A 27,926-nucleotide genomic window follows, 5' to 3' on the forward strand; every position below is an offset into this window, starting at 1 on the left:
AGTGTATGTGCGTGAGGTGGAGGGGGGAAGAGGGAGGGGGAGGCCGAGGATGAGATGGAGGGATGGGGTGGAGAGGTATATGAGAGAGGGGTGTGTGAGTTGGGAGCAGGGCAGTGAAATGGCGGGGGACAGGGCGACGTGGAGGCGAATGTTTGTGGCCACCCCAAACGGGATTGAGGCGTCTGGCAATAGACAGATAGATAAATAGAAAGAGACGGGACTCCATGAACGTAGCTCTTTTCCTGTATATCACAATTAGGCAAATACGCGCGCGCACACACACACGCACACGCACGCACACACACACACACACACACACACACACACTCTTGCTAACGGGGGTCAGTAACCACCTGCTTCATCTGTGAAACTTTTCACAACCTGAGCAAGGCACAAACCCTCGTCTACCACACAGCAGGCAAGAGCATTACCATTGTGCCTGTGTGTGTGTGTGTGTGTGTGTGTGTGTGTGTGTGTGTGTGTGTGTATGCATGTGTGTGTGTGTGTGTGTGTGTGTGTGTGTGTGTGTGTGTGTGTGTGTGTGTGATTTTATTCTCCATCAGAACCATCCACTAATGCATCAGGGAAAAGATAATGTTTTCCCGCTTAGTTAGGCAACTTACCCTTTCACACAGAGCCAAAAGTTTCTGAACAGGTTGTTCCATACACAATGCTCTCCTCGCTGGAGAAGCCTTACTGGCATTTTTTTTTTTTTTTCTGAAAATTAATTTTCACAGGTTGACACAATTCAAGTCAAAATGCAACATTAGGTGGTCATTTTGTAATTCCATTTGCATCAATACACAACTTTGGGAGGTATTTTTTGTGACAACCACATTAGTGTGTGAAGGGGAAAACAAGCATGCCAGCTTATTTCAAGAATTAAGCCACTGTCACACTGGGACATCTGCAAGCAATAAAATTCTTTCAAAGGTGGTCATACAAGCCGTTCTCTCCTTCATCATGTGAGTGAGAGACGAATGATCATCTTTTCTAACAAGTTGTACTGATACATGCATGTGTACAGCAATAAAAACAATGATGATAAATGCCAGCGAGGCTACTGCTATTCTGGCATATGTTCATACTTATAGTACAAAAGCGGACTACTGCTTAGAAAATGTTGTGAACTCGCAAGTGGCTTGCTAGAAGGAAAGTGAAAGCATTTACAGCAAGCTCGCCCTGAACACGTGGGTTTCATTCCAAATGAGGCGCATTCGGTGCAAAACAACATAAGTTTTAGCTTTTTTTTTTTAATTTTTTATTTTTTTATGCAAAGAAGAAGGAAACAAAGGCCACTAGCCTGCAATAAGATCCTTCCAAAAGTAAAAAAAAAAAAAAAAATACGAGAGCCAAATTCAAGATCTGTTCATTTTGAGATGCCTGGACACACAGCGTTTGAAAGACTGGAGATCATGGGAAGCAGGAAATACAGACAGAGGGAGACAGTTCCAGAGTTGACCTGTTGCATAAATGAAGGACCACGAGTCATGGTTACATTAGAGAGCTGAACAGAAAAGGGATGAGAGTTTGCTGCTAGACAGGTGTTACACGCCCGTCGAAGAGGTGGAGGAATGCAAGCAGACAGTTCAGAAAAGCAGTAACCACAGAAGTAGCGATAGAAAAGAGATAAAGATGCAACAGTGTGGTGAACAGACAGAGGTTGTAGGGAGTCGGTAAGAGGAAGAGAGTTAATGAGATGAGAAGCATTTGACTCCACCCTATTGAGAAGAGCTGTACGTGGGAAACCACCCCACACATGAGAGTTGTACTCCACACAGGGGCGGATAAAACCCATGGATACAGTCAACAATTGTGCGGGGGTTAAGAAGGAACGGAGTTGGCTTAGCACACCTAATCTTTTGGAGGCAGATTTTACAAGAGATTTAATATGATCTTTCCAAGATAAGTCCCGAGTAAATGAAACCCAAAGCATGTTCAAGGATGATGCAGGATTAAGCTAAATATTATTAAACATTAGTGGCTAAACCTGTGGAAGATCTTGTCAGGTTGATAGGTGTAAGAACTGAATCTTTGATGCATTAAAAACAACCAGAATATTTTTACCCCAGTCAGAGATATGAGCCAAGTCAGACATTAAGTGTGCCATAGCCTCATCCCTTGTTTGTTGAAGTAACTGCTGAGATGGGCACTGCGGGAACCAAATGGAAAGGTGTAGGGTGGAGTCATCAGCATATGAGTGGATAGGGTTAGATGTACAGCTTAGAATGTAATTGATGAATAAAAAGAAGAGTTGGTCATAGGACAGAGCCCTGAGGAACACCAATGTTGATAGATCTAGGAGAAGAACGATGGCCATCTATAACAACGGCTAGAGAACGACCAGAAAGGAAGCTAGAGATCAAGGCACAGATAGAAGGATAGAAACAGTAAGAGGGCAGTTTGGAAATTAAAGATTTATGCCTGACTCGATCAAAAGCCTTTGAGATGTCAAGTGCAATGGCAAAGCCTTCACCAAAGTCCTGAAAGGAGGATGACCAGGAATCTGAAAGGTAGGTGAGAAGATCGCATGTGAAGCGTCCCTGACGGAACCCATACTGACGATCAGAAAGAAGGTTACGATTGGAAAGATGCTTTAAAATTTTTCTATTAAAAATTGACTCAAAAACTTTTGAGATACAGGATGTTAAAGCAATTGGACGAGAGTTAGAGGGTTGGGAATCGTCACCCTTCTTTGGGACTTGCTGAATGAGAGCAAACTTCCAGCAAGAAGGAAAGGTACAAGCTGATAGACAAAGACGAAAGAGTTTGCCTAGGCAGGTGTAAGCACAGAAGCACAGTTCTTGAGGACAACAGGAGGGACTCCATCAGGCCCATATGCCATGTTAATATTTAGGCCTGTGACGGTAGAAAATACTTCAGCTGAAGAAATTTTAAAGTCATACATGAGGAAGTCAGAGGGAGGAAGTGATGGAGGAACAGCACTGGAATCGTCTAAGGTGGAATTGGAGGAGAAAGTCTGAGTGAAGAGATCTGCTTTATCAGTAAAAGAAATAGCTACAGAGCCATCAAAGTAGAAAAGAGGAGGGAAGGATGATGAGGTAAAGTTGTCAGAAAGGTTTTTGGCAAGGTGCCAGAAGGAGCAGGATGAACTCGAGTTGGAGAGCTGAGAGCATTTAGTATGGATGAAATCATTTTTAGCACAGCAAAGAACAGACTTAGCACAATTCCAGGCAGAAACGTAAAAATGATGTGATTCAGGGATGGGTTAGCTCCAGTACCTTTTAAAGGCCCTCTCCTTGTTGCGGATAGCATTAGAACAAGCGTGATTAAACCAAGGCATTCTTGCACTAGTCAAACGATATGAGAAAGGAATGTATGCTTCCATACCCGAGAGAATAACCTCCGTAATGCGCAAGGTACACTCAGATCGCTCCCGGCCATGGAAGCAATAATCATTCCAGGGAAAATCAAAGAAGTACTGCCTGAGGGCCTCCCAATCTGCAGCTCCAAAGTGCCACAGACGACGTTTCTTTGGAGGGTCCACAGGCCGTACCAGAGCGATAGGACACGTTAAGGTGATAAGGCTGTGATCGGAGAAGCCCAACGGAGAGAAAAGATTAACAGTGTAAGCAGAAGGATTAGTTGTAAGGAAAAGGTCATGTATGTTGGAGCTCTCTCCAAGGTGGTCAGGGATGCGGGTAGGGTACTGTACAAGCTGCTCTAGGTCATAAAGGATAGAAAAAGTGTAGGCTTGTTCACCAGGTGGATCAGTGAAAGGAGAGAAGAGCCAAAGGTGGTGGTGAATGTTGAAATCTCCTAGAATGGAGATTTCAGAGAAAGAAGAAATGGATAGAATGTGTTCCATCGTAGAAGATAGTCGAAGTATTTTTGATAGTCAGTAGAATTATGGGATAAGTAAACAGCACAGACATATTTAGTCAGAGAATGACAGGAAAGCTGAAGCCAGAGTGTAGAGAATTCAGAAGAATCGAGTTCAGGAACACAAGAGCAAGGTAAGTCGTTGCGTATATACAGTAATCCCTCCACTATCCGATGTAATAGAGCCATAGGTAGGTCCGGAAAGTGGTCCTGTCTGGGTAGTGGGCACCAGCCTCCTGGACTTGTACTTATGGACCCTAACTCAGAAAAGCACCTATACAACTCCCTCTCAACATGCATAGCACCTATTTAAGACCCAAATCACACCAATAAGGGACATAAAAGACTGAAATAGGCCTAAATGCAAAAGAAGCATAAAATGAGGTTTTTGAGGTAGGTTCATACAATATGAAACATTCTGGGTACTTACAAGTCCCTGGCTCCTGGACTGGTAGTTATGGACCCTAACCTAGCCTAACTCAGAAAAACACCACCGTACTGCACATGCATAGCACCTAAGACACAACATATTCACACCAATCAGTGACATAAAAGAGTGAAATGAGGCATTTGAGGTAAGTATAGTATGGAAAATACAGTACAGTACAATATGAAACATTCTGCCTACTTACAGCAAGTCCATGGCCATCTCGATGAATAACCGCCTCCTCTTAGACTCTGACAGTAAGAAGGATTTCCTTAAGCACTTGCAGTACACTGTTCATGAAGTCTTGCACTGAACTTAGTCATTCGCACGCAGAAGTCCATTCTCTTCACACTGCGCACTCTTGTCTTACTTATGCTCCATTGTAACTTAGTAAGTGTTGCACTCTGCACTTTAAGTCTTTCCACTCATAAAACCAATTTCAAAACAAATCACAAGTTTATTTGCATTAAATTTAGTCCAAAAATTTCATCTTTTTACTCAAATTTCTACTTTCTTTACAATACTGTATGCACAGTTTTTCTTTCACTGCACAACACTAAATTCCCGTGTGGTCTAGTGGAGAAGTTCTTGCCGTTTAATCGCTGTCAGAGTCTGAGAGTATCGCTGGCAGGTGACCTAGGGGTGCGTCGCTGGGTCGTGGTGATGGCGTACCCACTGCAGATGACTCAGAAGATAGACGCAAACTCATGTCGAGCGGTGACTCCACCGTGGCTGATGTGCTGGGCTGTGGCTTGGAGCATGAGGGCCTGTCTTGGGGAGGCAACGGAGTGGAGCCAGGGCTGGGCACAGCGGGGGTCACGGGCCTGAAAAAGCTGTCAATTGTTGACTGACGCAAGGAACGACGATTGACGATTTATGATGCGCTGCCTGAATGCACGCACTTCCTCCACAAGTCCCAAGGGCCCCATCTCCCTATCGCAATACAGGTGTTCCAGGTAGTCCAGAACGAACTCTAGGTGTTCCCGGAGTGCGCTCAGCTTGGGGATGGCTGGAGTCGTGTCATGCTGAGAGGAGTCCGCACCATCGTCACCGTCCTCATCGGAATCTTCAAGCTGGGTACTGACACCTGAAACTGAAGATGCGATCTCGATATCAGACAGGGTCTGATACCCAGGATCGCCCTCGTCGTCATCCAACCACTCACACACTTCTTCCACATCAACATCGTCGCCGTGCGCACGTAGAAGTGCATGGAAGTCGTCCACGTCGAAACCTAGGAAATCGTACTCCGCATCCGTTCCGAGAAGCAGACGAGACCAACCATTTTCTAGAGTCTTGACAGGGATTTCCTTCCATGCACTGGCCCAGTTGTAAATGGCAGACGATGTTGTAGTGGCGAAGGTTTTCCAAAGTCCACTGGCCTCGAGTGTCCCGTCCCTCCCTGCGCTCATCCACGTCCTCGAGAACAACTATCACCTCGTCCAGGAACTTCCATCGGTATAGCCACTTCGTTGCCACGATCACTCCTTGGTCCATTGGTTGGATAAAAGCAGTAGTATTAGGTGACAGAAATATGCACCTAATGCGGCCATTCTCAGCCACCAAGTCCTTGTCAAACGGGTGGGCAGGTGCATTGTTGAGGAGGAGGGGGGCCTTTACCTGGTTGCACGGGATTCCCAGTGTCTTCGTCTGGTAATGTATGACCTCCTTGACGAAGTGGCGGTGGAACCAATCTTTGAAGATCTGGGCTGTGAACCATGCCTTCAAGAAATGGTACCAGACGACAGGAAGGACATCCATCACCCCACGAAGACACCGAAGCTGCTTTGCACGGCCAACAATAACGGGCTTAAGCCGGTGCATGCCGTTAGCATTGGCCCAACACAAAGCAGATAGCCGTTGCTTGGAGAGCTTGCGGCCAAGTACACGCTTCTCCGTCTCCTCGGCTAGAGTGTTCGTAGGCAAAGAGCGATAGAAGAAACCAGTTTCGTCAGTGTTGTAGACTGGACCGAGAGTAAGACCCTCCTTGTCAATCAAGCCCTTCACCTTGTGCCGAAACTCCCCTACTCCATCCTCGTTAGCGTCCAAAGCTTCGCCATGAGACTTACAGTCGGTCAGGCCATGCCATAACTTAAACGCGAAGAGCCAACCCTCGGATGCCTTGAAGTCTAGGGTGTCGTGAAGCCTTGCGAACTTCTCAGCGGCAGCCTTCAGCTCCATACCACGTACCATCACACCAGCAGCACATTGCTGTCGATGCCAAATCAACGTGGAGAGGTCGACTTCAGCAAACTTGGGAGTAAACATCATCTTCCTCTCCACGTTGCGCTTGCTTTTCGATAAGTCAGCCGTGTACTGCATGAATTTGTCTCAGGATCTCTTAATATCAAACAAAGTAGATCGGGCCAGGTTGAACTCATGGAGGATGCGTGAAGAAGACCATCCTGCATCTACTTTCTCCAATATCTCCCGCTTCTTTTCCAGAGTCAATACCACTCTCTTCCTCTTCTCAGGCGGCGGGGCCAACATCACACACACGAAGTAGAGGCACGAGAGCAGCAGGAGTGCCTGCAGCAGTTAAGGCACCACCACAAAAGCGAGCACGTGGGCAGCCATGACGACAAGCGTTCACTCACGACAAGAGACAGGCGGAAAGTGGGGAGGATGCAGGGGCGCTCTAGCGGATGTCGAAGGCATGAAGCGCCACGACAAAGCTGTCCCATGCCATGCGCGCAAAGTTCAAATTATGGGCGGGAAAAAAAACTTTTTTTTTTCGAATTTTTTTCGGTTTTTGGACCAATTTGGGAATATTGGATCCCGGGACGATTATGTCCGGTTAGTGGGGATGTCCGGAAAGTGGGCGTCCGGAAAGTAGAGGGATTACTGTATACATAACAGTCACCTTTGGCTTTGAAATGAGTATAAAGTAGGAGAATACAGAAAAGGGTTTGCTGTCAGTTGCCTCAGACAACTGAGTCTCAGTTAGAAAAAGAAGGTGAGGTTTAGAGGAGGAGAGGTGGTGCTCAAAAGAGTGAAAGTTGGAGGAAAGGCCACGAATGTTACAGAAATGAAGAAAAAGTGAGTCAGACAGTGGTTCCAGGCAGCTCGGGTCGTCACCGGGAGAGGGGCGGAAGGTGGGGGCATTTATGGTCTCCCCCCCCTGGGGACTCCTAGGCTACTCATTTTGCTCCCTCAACCCCCTAAATGTGGTGTTTTGCTGTTATCTGTCATTGGTAATCAATATGAAGCACTTTAAGTGGTTAGAAAGTTTATTTAATGTTATAACTTAAACACAGTACTGCACAGCAAAACGTCAACATACAAATACATAAACACAAGGCAACATTCCGACGCTGATTGGTTTTGGGACAATTCGCCGTCAAGTCAGTTTGCCATCACAACCATAACAAGACAATTTGCCATCATTAATGAAGACAGCTATGGGTGGTGCTAGAATATAATTCAAGGGCGACTACAGCGAGGAAGAAACAAGTTAATTATTGACTAAATGTTTTTTTTCATTCATTCATTGCCAGACGCCATGTATCCCACACGGGGTGGCCAAGGGCTTAGAGTTAATTGTTTTACAGGGAGGGGCACTAATCCTCCACCAACCCCACTTGACACGTAGGGATGCCAACAGCATCTGGTGTTCCCAGGTGGTCACCCATCCAAGTACTAACCAGACCCAACGTTGACTAAATGTGCAACTAATAAATAATATCCAAAGCCTACACTACTGAACACAGACTTTGATGGATCCTCCTGAAATATAGTTATTAAAGTATTGATTAAATAATAATAAGTACACATATATTTATAAAAGTATTGATTAATTAATAATAAGGATATTTATAGAATGACAGTGAATTGTCCAAGGTGTGAATAGTCCTGACGGGGAATTGTCCATGTTTTGATGGGAAATTGTCTGACAGCGAACTGACTTGACAGCGAATTGTCTCAGACCCCACCGATCATGCGTAATCATATAACTCAGGTTAACTGGTTACAAGGCTTTATGTAATCCTTCGATTTTAAGTGCTTTAACTTACAAGTACATACCAGAACAGTAAATATTTAACTTACAAATACAATACTGTGGAAAAGCAGAACAGCAAATCTTTAACGAACAAATAAAAAAGGCAATATTCCGACGCCTATCAGGTAAACTGGTTAAAAAAAGACTTTATTTCTTGCTTTGAAGTTGCTTAAAAGTACTTTAACTTGCACATAAACTTACCAGAACAGTAATGTAAATATTTAACTTACAAATACAGTACTGTGGAAAAGCAGTACAGCAAATCACATGATCAGGTGATCAACACAAACCGTGCATGCTACGCTGATGTTCGAGGATTTGGCCTTTCAAAGGCCTCTCTTGCATATATTTATAGTTTTCGTAATGGTTCTTTAATCTTACGTTGTCTTATACTGTACGTATCCCAGCACTTAATGGTATAATTGCGAGCGTGTTCGGGGCGAGCTTACTGTATTATAAATTGGTCTGAGTTTAATTTGAAGGGCCCAGAAACTACGAGGCAGTGGATATAACTCAGCAAACTCCAATACCATTATCAGCTGAGACTTGTTTTTCATGTTAACTGACAAGGAGTATACAGGCTGGTAGCATTATACAAGCATTCATAATACGAAAAGTCAATGTCACGAGCTTAGCATTTATAGGACATTTTCTGTTAAACAAGTTCGATGTTACAAGAATCAGAATAGGATGGTGTGAGGAAACTCAAAATGCATGCCACTAGCTGTGAGGCAGCCATCACAAGGCATGACATAGGTGCCTACAGACAAGTTTGTGAGCTATCCCAGGATCCCACGCACCCCTCCACCTCCTCTCCGCACCCCTCTCACCCACCCCACATTCTCTCCTCGTTGTCTTCCCCCGCATACGTACTGTACTGCCGCTGCCCTGAGTGTTATATAGCCTTGTGTCTGTACTGAGCTCATTAGGAAATCATTACATCATGCCTGCCAAGTGACTCCAAAGCTCACCAAGAGCTAAGAATGCTAAGTGTACATGGGTACCAAGTTCACTTTAGTCACCTCTTCAACACCACCATCTTTGTCTCTCATGCCTGAGAGGGAAAACAAGCCAGCCTAGACGGTGCAGAAGTTATGAAACGGCAGCTGGGCCAAGTAAATGTATAGTAAAACCTTGATATAACGGACTTCAATAGACCAGAATTCGCTTTTATCAAACTCGAGGAGCTACCGGACTAAATTCCTCTATATTGGAAAAAGGCTGATAAAGCCAGGAGCAGTCCGGACTGCCTGACCACTTCAGCTATGTTCACCACAATAAGATAAATAAAAGACATGTTTATTAATGTACAGTACAATATTATTATATATATTATACCATTTGATTAATACAGTGAAGTTATAACACAGTACAGTACCACAGTGGTAGTCAAAACAGTTTAAAAACTGTTCATGCAATCTGGACTAATGTCTGATATAATGGAAAAAGTCCAGATTTGCAGGGGAAAGTCCAGATGTCGCTTTTATCAGAATTTCGCATTTTACAGAATGGTTTGGGCCCCAATTAGTCCGTTATAGTGCGGTCTTACTGTATTGTATATACTCATATGCTATTTTCTCTTTAATTTGGTTCCAGTGCAGTAGATATTCACGGTATGGGTAGGATGTATACATTTATCTCTGTTCTGGGGGTAACTAACTTTTATTCCTGTGTACAAGTGCCTTTACCTCCACTATGTATGTTAAGCTGGTGATCTTCAGGAAACAAACCCTAATTTTCCCATTTGTTTTGAACGTCATCATATGAGTGTTCAGTTTACGAGCAAAGTTGGAAGACCCTACAGTATCTGCTCACATCAAGACCGCCCTGTACCAACATGAGGAAGTCTGTAACCCTGAGTGCATGACAGGCTTGGTCGTAAACAAAAGCTGATCAAACCAGCATCAACTGTATACTGCATTACCGGAGGTCCCTGTTCTACAAATGGTCGACTTACAAATCTTCAACTTTATGAAGGTAGAAGCCATTCTTCGAAATTTGAATTCTGATCTTTTCCCAGGCTAGCGACATGCAGTACGATAGTCTCTCGTGATACTGGGCAATGGCAGCAAACTGGGTCCCAGTCTGCCCAGGCAGTTGCTAGTGTAAACAATCGATGCTCCAATGCTCTACAGTGTTCTGTGTTGCCAGGGTCTTCTTGGATACCCCCCTGTATCTACGCCGTGTTTTATGCATCCATCATGTCTACCAAATGCCCATCTGTCTCTCCTGCTACTGGTGAGAAAAAGAGGAGGAGGGCAATTACTCTGGAGATGAAACTCAACTGCCTGGCATGAAGGCAGCAAGCCTGTAAATTCAGGGACAATTCCCTGTCATTTATTTACATATAATTTACTTTGCAAGCACATTTGTGGTAGTTTTGAGTTATATGAGTTATAAAAGTGATGATGGTTTATTGTTTTTTTTTGGTGAAAGTAAAATGAGACATCAAATGGTCGATATTAACGGAAAAAATATAACACCTAAACACAATCAGGCGATGCATGATAACTTTCACTTTATCATAAATATCAGGCTACATACATTAGCACTTAATTAATTGTCTAATGAATGAACGATCAATATACATTAAAATTACATGAATAATCACATGCTACAAGTATATAAATATGTACCAGTAAGTCTGAGATTCTCAGCCTACTGGCGGGGAATTGTCCATGTTTTGATTTGATAGGGAACTATCTGATGGCGAATTGTCTAGCCTGCGACTTGTCCAGGAACCAACCAATAAAGGCTACTGCATGTGAACTTGGACTTTGGCAATCAATGAGATATTAAACATTTTATTATAAAACAGGCTTTGTGTTAATGATTTTGCGCAGCTGTTGGCTAATGTAAGTGTTCAAAGCACATTTAAGGTGGGCTTGGCAAGGCTATGATGTTCGATTGGTTAGGTATATCAAATGCATTTTTGACGTGAAAAACTCCACTCATGACCAGTTTCTCAGAATGTAACACGATCTTCAGTCGAGGACCACCTATACTGTGTTATTAAACCTATATGAGTACTGTACAGGTATTTTATCTGTAATATTAATACCTGATGTAATGATAATGAAAAATGGGCATTATACAGTACTGTAATTTGTATAACTGAATATATCTACAGAACTGTACACATTTAACCCTGATTATTGCTGGAAGTCTTTCATGTTCAGATGGACACAACCATATGAGAATCTTTCCCAAATAACTGTCCTGTTTGTATTGTATATCGTGGAAAACGGCGATTCTGGACGCACGAATTGCATTATAATGTCTTGTGTGACCACACCTTTAAGCAATCAGTGACGGTAAACCATTACTGCACACTGCTAGGATGGTGTAAAACAATTTTACTATGAATGGTACTTGGCATACCACCCTTCACCTACCAGCTTATAGTCTCAGCTCATAAGTTAACCCCAAAATTTCCTCCCAAACATGCCTTGAAAATACTCCAACTTATTTCTTTTAATTCAAGGAAGAAGGAACCAAAGGCAAGAAGCTTGCAAGATGGTTCATTGCATGAAAAAACAAAAACAAAAAAAGAGCAAAATTCAAGATCCGTTCATTTTGTGATGCCTGGACACACTACGTTTAAGACTGCGGATCACTGGCAGTAGGATATACAAACAGAGCAAGACAGTTTCAAAGCTGACCTGTTGCATACATGAAGGACTGGGTGTAACAGTTAGCTCTTGCATTTGAGAGGTGGACAGAAACGGAATGAATGTCTCCTGCTTAATGGGTGCTATTACTTGTCCCCATGGATGGTAATTAGCTATAAACTACACAGTCAAAGCATTACACAGTGCTGTGAACATCCCTAAAATTATTCCCCCAATAACAAAGATGATGTACGTAGGTATGTATGTATGTACAATGAGTTACTATAGTACATCTAAGGTGTAAACACCACCATATCAAATTTAAAAGTTCAAAATAAACAAGGGAGTTAACCGACAACCAATGAGAATGGTGAACTACAGTCAGTTTGATACATACCTGACAGAGATCTGTTTCCCTCTTAGGCCATCACCTGTTATTTACTGGCAGAATACAGTAATACTATATCTATACATCATTTTCTAAACATTTCTTCATGGCTAACGTTTTGCTAACCATCTTTTTAACTGTTCAGCATTCAACAGAGATAGAAGTAAACTAAATAGCTACAGCTATCCTGGCACCTCAGTAGGCTGAGAAAGCAATGCCTAGCCCATAAGAGTGCCTCCTCAGAGGATATTAATCTGGATTGAACTCTGAATTTCAGCTACTGGATCACCAATGATTGTGTGTACAAAGTTTCATTAAAAATGCCTGCCAGAGGAGTTCTGTTACAAACATACTGTATATACAGTCAACAGTATAGCCAGCTGAACTTGATCAGCAAAACTTCCTCTTATGAAATTGTATTTTATTTTATTTTTTTTTTTGTTTTTATTTTTTTTATTATTATTTTTTTTAAAGCAGCGAAGATCTTTCACCTAACACTCTGCTTGTATACACTGCCAGATGCACACTATCCATTAAAGTTCTTCAATCCCCATATGCAATATACAACCTCTGGTGGGGCAACAAATACTGTATCACCAATGGGAAAAAAAGTTGTTTTTCATGATTACATGCCAGGTTATATTTTACTTTCAAAACTCAAAGGTAAATAAACAAAAGTAAAAATCATCTACAGGATCATTGATGATGCTATGATTATGTTAACAAAGAATAAAAAGCTTTATAAAGTACCGTACATGTATTCTGTTAACATTCCCTAGATGCAACAGCAGTGTCAAGTGTCACATAAAAATGTATGACTGGTGTCAGATACAGTATATATTAAAGTTACTGGGCCATATACTGACAAACAGAGCACAGCATGAACAATCTGATGGGGGGGGGGGGCTCACTGAGGAGGGTCATATTCATTCACGCAGACTAAGGAAGACCTGGAATGAGATTCTTCACAGAGACCTTCAGGACAGGGATTTTAGATAGAAAATTACTCAAGACTGTAGCATATGGAGAGCTGCCATCATGTGAACAGACCTACACATGCTAACACGGTCCATGGTCATTTAATGTAAAAAGGGTTAAGGGACCCGACAGGATTCTGCTGGAGCTGGTGTAGCCATCAAATGAACAAGGCAGATCCAGGTAGTATGAACACTGCCTTTCAAGGTATACGCCGAGTAGGTACAGTATGCTTGGCTTCAACTGAACTTCTATCATTCACCTGTAAGGAAGTGCAATTTTATCTCCCTACTGCATTAGTATTACATCCAGTTAAGTCCTGTAACTTACAATCTATCTTCACATTTACCAAGATCAGTGGTGACCATATCTACCAAATTCAAAGCACTCATAGAAATAAAATTCTGGAGCAGTCTACCACAGAATAATGAGCCAGTCCAGGAAAGCAGAATAAAGTATCAGTATTCCTAATACCTATCTTACATACTGATAATATCATGCAGTACTGGCAAATGTTGCATCCTGTTCAGAGTAATCTTGGCAAACTGATCTCCAGGTATTCCTTTTCCTTCTTAGTACTGACTGCCTTCTACAACACACCAATTTCCCTCACACACTATACTCTCTTACTGTTTCTCTCCACTTTGTTCATGGTCTGCTTCTTCCAAGACTCATCCTCTCCCTCCAGTATGACAAATTACTGAACTGGAACTCGTAACAGCAATTAGCAGGGCTCCTGGCACTGCCCAGGTAAAAAGCTATGGCCATATATACAGGCACTACCTGGGACCCTGATGGGTCACCCCCATGAAGGAGATGACCCCCAGGAGCCCCATTTTACCCACTAGACATATTCTCCCATAGGCCCATTTCCCAATGAATCTGCTGTATTTACCCCCTGAACTTATTTTCCCACTACCCATCCACCCACTCAAACATACATTCTGCTCATTCACTCATCTACCCATCCTGCCTTACTACACCCACCTATCTCAGTCTCCAGCCCACACCACTTGTCCATCCAATCAAATGACCCATCCACCCACCACCCTACCCACCTGGCAATCCAGCTCCACCATGCTGACTTGATATGGTAATTTCTTATTTTAAAAGTTGTAATACTGATATGGCTGTACAAGGCAGTTAACAACTCTATGGTAACTGGCCATCAAGCTCCAAAGTGTTCCTCTAATTATTTCTATTTCTAGCTATCAAGGGAGCCACTTTAGCAACTTTAATCTGCCCCAATAACTTCCTCATAAAAAGCTACCCCAGTTACACCTTCTTGGAGTCTGGATAGTTCCCCGTAATTTCTATAGCACAAAAACTCACTTTTTTTTTTTCTTAGAAAATAATACAGCACTATTAGGCTACCACCATATATCTTCTAAATCTCAAATGAAAAATTTTAGTCAGCACATTAAATTTTACTTTTAATAAGAAACTTGGCCGTAATGTAAATTTTCTGTATCTGGGTGAAGACTCTTTACATGATCTGGTGTAATAATAAGAGGTGGGTCCAAAAGGTACTCTACATTATCACGCAACTGTTTTAAATAATACACTTGCAAACACTGTATATGCCTACAAACATGGACAATCACTCATGGAGCGTGGGAAAGATTAGAACCATCCTTTCATCGAAAAGTGCCAGCAAACTAAATGGGTAAAAGACAGACTGATTGAAATGTCTGTTGCTGCAAAAGCAAAAATGATTTATTTTTATACACAATTTAGCTGATCGATATGTTTATTGTTGCAAAGGCAAAAGATATATCTGCATATATTTTACTACCATGCACCACTGTCAAACCAGAACTTGTAAACCGTCTTCATCTTGAAAGACAGAATTCAGAGTAAGGCCAGGTTTCTCATTAGGCCCAGTAAAAAAACAATGTGTTCATTAAAATTCACATAATATAATGAGATTTGTACGAGGGTGGTAAAAAAAATATATATATTTGGTATAGATTCAATGCAAATTCAGTAACTGTTAATTAGGTAATTCACAGAATCCCTCTCTCTCTCTCTCTCTCTCTCTCTCTCTCTCTCTCTCTCCATTCACTCAGCACTCTACTGTATTGACATTTTTATGTTTCCTACTAAAACGGCAACTTCCACACCAGTTTCCTGACAAATCTATTTACTTCTGCATCCATTCCTCCATTTATTTTCCAAAGTACTTCAAATCAAACAGACTGAAAACTAAAAACAAAGATAATACAACAAATGAAGCAACAGCAACTTTGACTAGTGATGCAGAGCTTTCAAATACAGCCTCTACCATATGAGGTGCTACCCAAAAGTTCCAGTAATTTGAACAGAAGGAGCCAACTGTTTGTAGGTTTGCCTTTTGCCACTAGGAGGAGTCAGCAGCACCCCTTGTGCGTCAGTCTGGCCCTGGCCGTGTCTGTGAACGGACATGTTGCTGAACTACGCTTACAATTGTAAAGTGGTGTGCAGGTGGTTTGGCGGTTTTGCAATGGCCCAGCAATGTCAAGTCAATGTTGATCGTTTTCTTCAACATCCAAGAGATTGTTCACAAGGAATTCGTCTCACCATGTAAACCTGTCAGCAGAAAGTTTTACTGTGAAGCTTTGCAGCATCTGAGGGAGAAAATCCGCTGCAAACGTCCAGAACAGTAAAAGAACAAGAACTGGGTCCTGCATCACGACAACGCCCCCGCCCACATATCAATTGTTGTCCGGCAGTTCCTGTGGCTTCCACTGACACAGTAGTCATTTCCCACCCACCCTATTCACCTGACCTTGCCTTCTGCAACTTTTTCCTGTTTCCCAAGCTGAAATTACAACCAAAAGGACGTCAATTTGACTCGACTGAGGAGATCCAAGCAGAATCGCAGGAGGTGCTCAAGACTATCATGCCTGAAGTCTTCCAAGGATGCATGGACTCATGGAAAAAATGCTGGAACCACTGTATACATGCCCAAGGGGACTATTACAAAGGCGACAGTGAGAATTAGGAGGTAAAGTAACTTATTTTCCTACAATATTAAAATTACTGGAACTTTTGGGTAGCACCTCGTTTAAGCAGCTACGGTAACCAACTTTTACCTGATGTGACTGACATCCTTTTTATATATATTAATAGTAAAACTACCCTAAAGTAATCTATATTCCAATACTCAGTAATGAAGATTTTTAATATTTTTGCTCCCACCAGACGATTATATTTCACTACTTAAAAAAAAAAAAAAAGTGGGGGGGGGGTGTAATAAGTAACATGCAATATCCTGACAAGAGGGTACCCCTCAGTAATATTTCACTCCCATAATAATCAACTATGGTAGAGAAACATTACAATTGGCAAGAAATACTTTACAGTACAGTACTGTACCTGTATTACAAGTTCATAATGCTGCAGTATTACAGCTGATTTTTTCTTACTAAGCTGTATGTATGAGACAAATTATGACTGGTAAGAATGATTATGACATGTACTATCGTTCAAAAAAATATCCTTACTCACGTGAATGAAGGACTCCACAATGAGCAGAACGATTCAAAGTGTCGGTAATTATTTCATGGTTCGTCGTTTGCTGTAAGGATACTTTTTTGAGCAATAGTAAAAAGGTACTTGCACAAAGGCGAAAGTAAACAGAGGATTAAATAGTAAAATTTTCATGAACACTGGTGTGCATTAGAGATAAGTTTTAGCTCCACACTGTTTATTATGGTGCTTGAAGCTCTCTCACAACTTCAGAACTGTATTCCCAGCAGAGGAGTAGTATGCTAATGTCTTGGTGCTGATTGTGGAGACTTAGAGGGTAGTGGAGGAAAGATTTACAAGGTGGAGAGATGTGATGGAATATGAGGGTTTCAGAATTGTTGCTGAGTAACCTCAGCCTGGCCAATAAGACCCACCAACCACAGGCAAGCATTGCCCCTGCAAGGCCACCCCATGCAGTTAACCAATTTTTCCTTCTACCAGACAGCACCTCACCACAGTGAGGTGCAGGGAAGGGTGTGGAGATTTGGTTCCTGGATGGACTTTACAACTGCACCTTTCTACCCACTTCACAGGGACACCACAGAAACTTTCACATCACCCCTTTACTTGGTTATATGGTTACCACCCAGCAATACAAATGGCATCCTGAGTTACACAAAATTATTTGGCTGGTTACGATTGGGCAAATATGAGTTGGAGCAGATGGGGGACGTGGAAGGTGTGTGTAGAATATTTACAGAAGAAATATGTGCAGCATGTGATGTGGTGTGTGGAAGGAAGAGAAGACGGAGGGGGGTGCAAGGAACAGCGTGGTGGACTGAAGAGGTGAAACGGGCTGTGGCACAAAAGAAGAAAGCATACAATGAATGGATGAGAAATAGGGGCGTGGAAGAAGTTGAGAGGCGGAAGAGAGAGTTATATGTAGAAAGAAAGAGAGAGGTGAAAAGATTAGTAAGAGAGAGTAAGAAGAGAGTGGATGAGGAATTTGGAAGGAATTTGAGTGTAAAGTGGAGGGACTGTAAGAAAATGTTCTGGAAAGAGGTGAAAAGAGTAAGACAGGGTGGAAGTGGAGTTAGCAGGGGAGTGAAAGATAAAAATGGTAGATTACTAGTAGAGAAGGGAGAAAAAGTGAGCAGATGGAGAGAACACTTTAAGGAATTGTTGAACGTGGAGGATGGAAGTAATGCGAGTATAAGTGGCTGGGGAATGGCTGGAAGAAGGAGGGAGGTGAGAAGACAGGAAGAAATCAGTAGGATAGAAGTTGTGGAAGCAATGAAGAAAGTTAAATCGGGGAAAGCCCCAGGAATTGATGGAGTGTGTGGTGGAATGCTGAAGCATGGGGAAGAGATTGTAGTAGAATGGATGTGGAAGATGTGCAGATTGCCTTGGGAGGAAGGTAGAGTCCTGAGGATTGGAAGTCAGGTATAATTATTCCCTTGTACAAAGGAAAAGGGGAAAAAGAAGTGTGTGGTAATCATAGGGGCATTTGTCTTCTTAGTATAACAGGAAAAGTATATGGTAGGATACTTATTGACAGAGTTAGAGAAAGAACAGAGAAATTAGTTGGAGAAGAACAGGGAGGCTTTAGGAAGGGAAGAGGTTGTGTAGATCAGATATTCATTCTCAGATCTTTAGTGGAAAAGTTTCTAGAGAAGGGAAAGAAGTTGTATGCGGCTTTCATGGATTTGGAGAAAGCATATGACAGGGTGGATAGACTAGGATTGTGGAAAGTGTTAAGAATATATGGAATAGATGGGAAGTTGTTGAATGCTGTGAAGAGTATGTACGATGGTGCGAAGGCTGCAGTGCGTGTGGATGGTGAACTAAGTGAATTTTTCTCTTTGAAAGTTGGGTTGAAACAGGGATGTGTCATGTCTCCATGGTTGTTCAATCTGTACATGGATGGGGTAATAAAAGAGGTACAAGGTAGGGTAGTGGATGTTGGAGTGGCCCTGGTGAGAGAGGATAGTGTTTGGAAACTCCCTGTACTGTTGTTTGCAGATGATACCGTGTTGTTGAGTGAAGACGAAGGGGAGCTGCAAGGCTTGGTGGATGAGTTTGAGAGAGTGTGTAAGAATTGGAATCTAAAGGTGAATGTAGGGAAGAGTAAAGTGATGGTCTTTGAGAGAGGTGAAGTCAGTGAATGTACAGCGAGGTTGGATGGTGAGGAATTGGAAAATGTGAGTACGTTTAAGTACTTGGGTAGTGTGATGAGTAAGGATGGAGGTTTGGAGGGTGAAGTGCTTGAAAGGGTACAGCAGAGAAGAAAGGTTGCTGGTTCTTTGAAAGCAGTGATAAGAAACAGGGAAGTGAGCATGGAAGTGAAAAAGTTACTACATGACAGTATTGTGATACCAACTCTAACGTACGGAAGTGAAGCTTGGACGTTGTTGGAAGGACACAAGTCAAGAGTGAGAGCCGTGGAAATGAGTTATTTAAGAGGAGCCTATGGAGTCACATGGAGAGACAGGCTGACGAATGAGGATATAAAGGAGCGTTGTGGTGTTGATGTGGATGTGATAGGAAGCGTTATGAGGAACACACTGAGGTGGTTTGGCCATGTGGAGAGGATGGAGGGACAAAGACTGACGAAGAGAGTGTATGTGAGTGAGGTGGAGGGGGAAAGAGGGAGGGGGAGGCCGAGGATGAGATGGAGAGATGGGGTGGAGAGGTATATGAGAGAGGGGGGTGTGAGTTGGGAGCAGGGGAGTGAAATGGCGGGGGACAGGGCGACTTGGAGGCGATTTGTTTGTGGCCACCCCAAACGGGATTGAGGCGTCTGGCAATAGATAGATAGATAGATAGTTACTCAGTGTAGCCACCTGAAGCGGAAAGAAGGGTAATAAAACTGACAGGAATGGATGGATGAAACAGGTAAATTATGATTAAAATGAGGGAAGAAGTACTGTACATAGCTCTACATCAAGTAAGTGGATGATGGTCACCACCACTTGCTATCAAGGGTTTGAGAGGAAGTGCTGCTGTTGATCAACCACAGTCTAGCCATGCAGACCTATCAACCACAAGCAAGTAATTGCCCCTGCAGGACTCTCCCGTGTAGTGAACCTAAGTTTCCTTGCAGTTGACAGCACCTCTCCATGGCAAAAACAGGGAATAATGTGGAGGATGTCTTGGATGGAGTGCACATGTGCATCTCTCCACCCAGTTAACATGGGCACCATTGCAGGCTCTACTTCACCCCATAATTTGTTGACAATCCCCATCACCTATCACATGGGTTTGAGCATGAACGTATATAACAAAAAGGTGATGATATCTAGGGCAGCTGGTGGCACCATCATAACATGGTCATACACAGTTTGGCACAAAGGAGTGAGCAGCAAATCCATTTTGCGTAGTGTTTGTGATATGCAGTGCTGGGCAGATGTGCAAACACTTGCGTAAAGCGTAATTGCGCACCCTTGCGCTCCGGTGATACCATTTGCGAATTGCACACCGCACGAGACCATGCGCAATTTTGCACTTGCGCACATGAAAAGACAGGTGCACAAGCGCAAACTTAGTTGCGCTTGTGCATTTGCCTTGCGCACCTGCCCTGTGGATTGCACACTGCGCAATCCAAGGGACACGTGGTCTTGGGAGCTTCCCGCATGGCTGGACAATGGATGGGGGAGGCTGGGGCAGGTCATGAGGGTGGGTTGGTAGGGAGAGGCGGGAGGGAAGGGGGTAGTAGCATTTCTTAATATGCTTCAACACAGATAATGTATATTTAATATTTTTAAAATTATTATTATTAGTAAATAATAAGCAACGTTGGGTCTGGTTAGTACTTGGATGGGTGACCGCCTGGGAACACCAGATGCTGTTGGCATAACTCCCTACGTGTCAAGTGGGGTTGGTGGAGGATTAGTGCTCCTCCCTGTAAAACAATTAACTCTAAGCCCTTGGCCACCCTGTTTGGGATGCATGGCATCTGGCAATGAATGAATGAATAATAAATATACATTATTTGTTTAGATTAGCATATGCAATTCCTTACAAAAACCATTAAAACATATTATTTAAATCAAATATCCACAGCCTAATAATTTATTAGGCTGTGGATATTTGATTTAAATACTCTGTTTTCATGATTTTTTATTTTTTGTAATGAATTACATATGCTATTGTATATCTATATTGAACTATTAACCCGCCCCGTCCCGGAGACGTGAATTCACATCCTCACATGATGTGCACTCATATCCCGGAGACGTAAATTAAGGCGGCAACATTGCAAGGTCCCTAATTTGCACAATTTTAAATTTTCGCAGTGATTTTTGGCACGTATACACGGGACACCTTCCTCTACAAGATGCCAGGGAGGGACAATGCCTTACCCAGCATGACCTCCTCCCCTCCCCCCCTGCATGACCTTTTCTCAGCAATTCACCTGTTATCAGTGACCTGGCCAGTAAAGCCATGTCATGCCACGGTACAAAATTCAGGGCCAGAGTGATTCCCCAATCGATGACAATGTGGAGAACAAACATTAGAGGAAGAAACAGTCAGAAATGATGATCAGGTAATGTGGCAAAAAGAGGTCAGGAATGGTAATGAGTTAGTGAGTGAAACAATGCTTATAATGCCTATATTACCGTTTGAAAACCAATATACTCTCGTACTACATACAAATTCGTACCAAATAAATAAATAAATACCGTTTATGAGTGGTGTAGAATAGTTATCCTCCCATAGAACTCATTTTCTTTGCAGCCAGCCTGATAGAAAACCCTGTAAGGTAAGGAGGTACTCCTACCTGGATCAAGTATTTTAAACCTCAGGTGAGCAATTTCTCTATGAATTTTCGATGTTTCTCACCAAAAGCGGATGCTTGATCCAAAAAAAAAAAAGGTCCAAAAAAAGTCGGGACTGGGGCGTACCACTGCCCAGAAAACGTCAGGATGGGGTGGGTTAAATAAATTGTCTTGACAAGACAAGAGAGAGAGAGAGAGAGATAAAGAGCATTATTCTGAGAGAGAGAGAGAGAGAGAGAGAGAGAGAGAGAGAGAGATAAAGAGCATTATTCTGAGAGAGAGAGAGAGAGAGAGAGAGAGAGAATAAATACTGTACAGGAATGGCAAAGGAGCGTCCCTTTCAGTGAGGAGATAAGGCATAAACTTCGTCCCTCTTCTCTCTCTTATTCTCCATTCCTTCCCTCCTCTCTCTCTTATTCTCCATTCCCTCTCTCATCTGTCGGAGAGAGAGAGACAGACAGACAGAGAGACAGACAGACAGACAGACAGACAGACAGAGTTGATGATACAGTAATCACGTGATCTTTGCCAATGCCTTGGTAAATATAGGCTGTTTTTCCCGGACAATGACCTACTGAACCTCAGTCACCGCAGATGGTGGGCAGGTTGCTAATTTAGTAATTTATTTAATTATACCAATATATATTTTACAGTAATTCGCACAAACATATGCAAATTATTTGCGCTAGCACTTTGCGACATTGCACAAGCTAAATATTAGATTGCGCACTTGCGCAAATTACTAATAGAAAATAATAATAATAATAGATAAAAATAAGTAGGTATGCTATTTTATTTAAATATCTCAATATTTTTCAGTAATTCCTAAAAATATATGCAAATGGTTTGCGCTTGTGCTTTGCGACATTGCGCAAGCTAAATATTTGTCAGATTGCGCATTTGCGCTTGCACAAGGCAGTGAACTGTGGATTGCGCTTTGCGCTTGCGCAAGGTCCTTCTTCGTTTGCGCTACCCACCACTGGTGATACATAGGTTCAGAAGAGACATAGTGGTGCTGGAGGTAGGTCTCCAAATAATGCTGACTCTGGGAGTGTGACAAGTGAAGGAGAACTTAACAAGGAGAGACACAGGAAAGAATCTTGCTGGAAAGTCCTAGTGCGTGGAGGACACCTGTTATTGAGGGGACAATATTAACTGCCAGAGGATTGGCTGGAGCTTGCTCAGCAGCAAGAGCAAAGAGTGGTGGGAAGCTGAAAGTTATGGGAGTTGCCTCTCCTGACACTGAGAGGACTCTCCCTCTGTGCTATAGGGTCCATGTATGTAACATGTACTTGGAGCGTAATGCCGTATGGTAGTAAGACTTCGCAGTGAAGGAGGAGGAACTTCATAGGCTCAAACATATAGATGAAAATGAATAAGTGAATGTGTAGTATGTCCTTGAATGACAGGCCCGAGAGGGTTAGGATTACAAATGAAGAGTTGAGGTAGGATGGGACCTGAATGCATTAATGTAACAAGATGGGGTATTCTGAAAAGGTCTGGGCATGTAGAGAGGACGCACAACAACTGAGTGCATAGGGTGAGATACATTAATATTAAGCCTAGAATTGCAAAAGACAGTCTTAAAGAGTGGGGATGAGGTCATACAGTGTGATCTTAAGGATAAAGGACTGAAAAGTGCAGTAGTGGGCAGCACAAACGAAGAAGGACCTTACGCAAGTGCAAGTGCGCAATCTGATGACAAATATTTATCTTACACAATGTCACAAAGTGCAAGCGCAAACCATTTGCATGTATTTGTGGGAATTACTGTAAAATATTGAGATATTTGAATAAATTAGCATACTTACACTCAATCCTCGTAAAATGCGTGTTCATAAATCACGGATTCGTAAATCACGGCTAGGTGGTCGTCAGACTGCCGCCAACCTTAAATCACAGTTGTCACGTAAATCGTGAATCTAGGCACCCAAGTGGGCCTTTTCCGAGGAGAACTGTAAACTGCAGCATTCAAACTGAAAATCGCAACCCAACAACCAATCACCGTGTGTCCCTGGTGGCATATGTGCATACTAATGCCGGTATGTTGTTGTTGTTCTTGTCCCGCCAGTCCGAACACTACAGACCGTCGCCGTGGAGTACGAGAGTTACCTGCCTTTTTTGTGCAACTTCCCCCCGCCTCCTACCTGCCATGGCCCCTCCCCGACCCCCCAATGAAGCGCTCTAAGCAGTATGGCGTCAAGAAGCTGCCACAGTTGTACAGTCAACGTTTGGAGCTCATTTGTCATGTTGAGAGGGGAGAGAAGTTTTCAAAGCCGGTGAAAGAGTTCAGGAAGAACAAGTGCTGAGAAGTTCTAAGTTCTTCCCAACACCATCCCACTCCATTCTATCTATCTATCTATCTATTGCCAGACGCCATAACCCATAAGGGGTGGCCATTTGACTTTGGGTTTTATGTTTTACAGGGAGGGTTAACCCTCCACCAACCCACTTGCTGACACGTGGGGAACACGTATGGTTTGGTTATATGGTTACCACCCAGCGTTGTAAATGGTTTCTTGGCTTACAGGAAACCATTTGGTTTGTCACTCAATGTAAAACCACCTGCAAGGAAAAGAAAAGCAATAAGAAGTGACAGGAAAGATGGGAGAAATAAGAAGAGAGGAGGGCAGGCACAGAAAAAGAATGATAAAGGCTAAGGAAGTTGTCACTTAAGCAATTTCATCATAGGATTAAGGTGAGATCCCTTAATACATGCACTGAATATTCCTAAATTTGTATGACTGTGTTTGATGGTGCCTAGATAGGTGTAGGTAGGGGGCTGTGGGGGCGAGTTGGCCAAAGTCCAGACCCAAATTAATTTTTCACATAAGAGTTAAATTCATAAATCACAGAAGTGGTCAAGACCCAAAATGCACGATTTACAAGAACTGAGTGTATTTACTTTTATTTATTATTATTATTTTCTATTATTTGAAATTTGCGCAAGTGCACAATCTAACATATAGCCTGCGCAATGTCGTTAAGCGCTAACGCACACCATTTACATATATTTGTGGGAATTACTGGAAAATATTGAGATATTTAAATAAATTAGCACACTTACTTTTATTTATTATTATTCTATCTATCTATTGCCAGACGCCTTAATCCCGTAATGAGTGGCCACTGGCCACAAACAAGCAATAAATCGCCTCCATGTCACCCTGTCCCCCACCATTTCACTGCCATGCTCCCAGCTCACACCCCCGTCTCTCATATACATCTCCACTCCATCCTTGGCCTCCCCCTCCCTCCACCTCACTCACATACACCCTCCTCATTAGTCAGTCAGTCTCCATCCTCTCCATATGACCAAACCACCTCAGTATGTTTCTCCTAACATTTCCTATCACATCCACATCCACACCACAATGATCCCTCACTTCCTCATTTGTCAGTCTGTCTCTCCATGTACCTCCACATGCTCCTCTCAAATAACTCATTTATATCCACAGCTCTCACTCTTAACTTCTGTCCCTCCAACAAGGTCAGAACTTCACTTCCATATATTAGAGTTGGTATCACAATACTGTCATGTAGTAACTTTTTCACTTGTGGAAGTTCAAGCAGAGGAGTGAGCGGGCTGCAAAGCGGAGGGACAGGGAAACAAAGACTGTCATGTTGCCAGTTTTACTTTTATCTGCATTTTTCCAAGATGTTTTATTAATAATTCAATATAGGTATACAATAGCATGTGTAATTCCTTACAAAAATCATATTGCGCATGGTCTCGTGTGGTGCGCAATGCACATATGACATTCACCAGAGCGCAACGGTGCGCAATTGCGTTTTGCGCAAGTGTTTGCGCACCTGCCCAGCACTGAAAATGAGGCACGCATTGCCTCAAATACAGGGTTTATTACTGGTACTTAAATACTCATTATTATTAAAACTTATCAGAGGAGAATATATCTATCTATCTACAGCCAGATGCCATAGCCTAATCCCATAAAGGGTATATAACAGTTTGTCACTGAGTTAGCTGTTTTATGGGGAGGGACACCTCCGCCAATCCACTTGTTGACACATAGGGAACATGTATGAGTTGGTTATATGGTTACATATAACCAACTCATGCCGTAAATGATTTCCTGGCTTACAGGAAACCATTAGGCTTGTCACTCAATGTAAAGCCATCTGAAAAAGAATGAAGAGTAATAAAAAGTGACAGGAAAGATGGGAGAAAGAGGAGGAGAGGAGGGCAGACAAAGAAAATGAATGATGATGCTGAAGGAAGAAGAAGGCAGCACTTTATCACGTGAGTGGACGATGGATTCTACAACCTACCACCAGAAGGTGAATCTGGATGGTTTTATTTCTTTTACCTTTTATACTTCCCAGGCTTGTTTTATGGACAAGGCAGATACCTAGAGGGGGCTGGACCATGATCCATCATGCCATACCCACCAAAAAATTACAGGTTTCGGTTCAGCTACTGATCACACACCCGATCTATTATGGACATAAGCAGTTTGGACTCACCAAGTATCTACCTATATACAACAGTAAAAGTCCTGTAATCCGAATGGTAGGGGACCAAGGGTCTTCTGAACTATTGTGAGGGACCTTTGAAAACATCAGAAATATATACACGATCATTAAATAAATGTGAGTGCATTCAAGTACTTGGGTAGTGTGATGAGTAAGGATGGAACTTTGGGGGATGAAGTACGTGAAAGGGTACAGCAGGGAAGGAAGGTTGTTGGTACACTGAAAGCAGTGATGAGAAATAGGGAGGTGAGTATGGAAGTTAAGAAGTCACTGCATGATGGTACTGTGATCCCTACCCTGACGTATGGAAGCGAGGCGTGGACATTGCAAGAGGGGAACAAGTCAAGAGTGAGAGCAGTGGAAATGAGTTACTTGAGAGGAGCATGTGGAGTGACGTGGAGGGACAGGTTGACGAATGAAGAAGTGAAGGAACGTTGTGGGGTAGATGTGGATGTGGTTGAAAAGATTAGGAGAAATACACTGAGGTGGTTTGGACATGTGGAGAGAATGGAGAATGAAAGACTGACTAAGAGGGTGTATGTAGGTGAGGTGGAGGGAGGGAGAGGGAGGGGTAGACCGAGGATGAGGTGGAGGGATGGAGTTGAGAGGTATATGAGGGAGGGGGGGGTGAGTTGGGGGGAGGGGAGTCAAATGGTGGGTGACAGAGTGACTTGGAGGCGTTTTGTCTGCGGCCACCCTTTGCGGGATTAGGGCGTCGGGCTATAGATAGATAGATAGATAGATTAAATAAACACTTAAAATATTGGTTTCCGGTATTGTTTTAGACACCGGAAATACACAGAAGCGTAGCTGAATAGTTGCAGGCAAGTACATCCAAGAGCAATTCCAAGCTGGATAAATCCGTAGATAAAGCCCAGAAAATTTGAAAAAGACCAGAAAATTTAGAAAAAATTTTTCTTTAAAAATTTGGAGTACTGTACTGTATTCGGATTAATGGTGGTCGGATTGGAGGACTTTTACTGTATAATCAGGCTGCATCTAGAGAATTTCATACTGAGTGATAATGGTAATTACTTCCCTTCTATTCCCTAACTTTAAATACCGGTGTGCAGTCATAACATCCCACAAACCATGTGGTCAAAAGTTCCAGATCTAAAACATGTAACTCAAGGATATATATAAACACACACACACACACACACACACACACACACACATATATATATATTATATATGTATACAGTAAAAGTCCATTAATCTGAACGCTAATAATCCGAAAAACCCAATAATCCAAATTTTTGAAGAAGGGTGACAAAAACTTAAAAAGGAAAAAAAAATCTAAATTACAAAATTCAAACTAGGTGCCAAATGCCGAGTGGTGTGGTCATGGAAGTTTCATGGAAGGAAGCTGCTGTATACTTTGACAAACTGGTGCATTTCACTGAACAAAATAATCATTACAATGAGGCTGAGGTGATCAGTTTCCATATCTCGCGAAACAAGTTCTACAAGAAACGTGTGCAGACTGCCAGGCAGGCTGATTTCCATGACTGGCTGAAGTGTATGAGCAACCAGGCAGGTAAATCCACTGATTGTTTCGGGACAATTCACCATCAAGTCAATCTGCCGTCACAACAATAACAAGACAATTCACCGTCAGGACAATTCGCACCTTGGACGATTCCCTGTTATTCTAAAATTTTCTTATTATCGATTGAAACTTTAATAACTAATTTTCAGGGGGATCTATCAAAGTCTATATTCATTCAACAGCATAGGATTTGGATTTCATTCATAAGTTGCACTTTTAGACACTAATTAACGTTTCTACCTCGCTGTAGTTGAGTTTGATTCTAGTGTCACCCATAGCTGTCTTCATTAATTTCCATTGGCACTACAACATCCTGGGTTGATATTTGCGGAATAACTGAAACTAAATGGAGAGGTGAGAGTGTGAGAAAATGGGAGTATGGATGGGGTATATGTGCAGGAGTAGGTG

The sequence above is a fragment of the Coenobita brevimanus genome, chromosome 39 (genome assembly GCF_032717465.1).
Source record: "Coenobita brevimanus isolate Jiangsu-jjx chromosome 39, ASM3271746v2, whole genome shotgun sequence".
Taxonomy (NCBI): Eukaryota; Metazoa; Arthropoda; class Malacostraca; order Decapoda; family Coenobitidae; genus Coenobita; species Coenobita brevimanus.